The following is a 654-nucleotide window of genomic DNA, read 5'->3' on the forward strand; positions in this document are numbered from 1 at the left end:
AGTTGTGGCTCACGGGCTTCAGTAGCTGTGGCTCACGGGCTCTAGAGTGCAGGTTCAGTAGTTGTGGCACACGGGCTTAGTTGCTTTGTGGCGTGTGGGATCTCCCCAGACCAGGGATTGAACCCATGTCCCCTGCATTGGCAGGTGGATTCTTAACCACTGCGCCACCAGGGAAGTCCCAAGTGTGTCACTTTAAATCTGACTAAAATTTCCAGATGTTAACTCAGCACAAGATATGAGGAGTAATTCCATCAAAAAGAAAGAAACTGAAGAAAAAAGTGGACCCAGGTAAAAATGAATCAGCCTGGGTCAAACCATTGTTTCTTTGAATACTTCCTCTTCCTGTCTCTAAATTTAAGAATATTAAGTGATTTTTGCTTAAAAAATTAAGCAAAACAACAACATAAACCAAACCCCAAACCATAAGAGCCAAAGAAAAAACACTATGGCAATAAAAAATATATCCTGAGAGAATGATATATAAAATACCAAACATAAAAATGTGTGGAATGCAGTTAAAGCCATGCTTAGAGGGAAAATTATAGCCTTAATACATATATTAGAAAAAAGGGGAAAGGTTGAAAATAAATGAGCTAAGCGGTTATTTCTCTTCCTTTCTCTGTTTTTTTTTTTTTTTTTTTTTTTTTTTGGCTC

The sequence above is a fragment of the Neophocaena asiaeorientalis genome, unplaced genomic scaffold (genome assembly GCF_003031525.2).
Source record: "Neophocaena asiaeorientalis asiaeorientalis breed wild unplaced genomic scaffold, Neophocaena_asiaeorientalis_V1.1 scaffold433, whole genome shotgun sequence".
Classification (NCBI taxonomy): domain Eukaryota; kingdom Metazoa; phylum Chordata; class Mammalia; order Artiodactyla; family Phocoenidae; genus Neophocaena; species Neophocaena asiaeorientalis.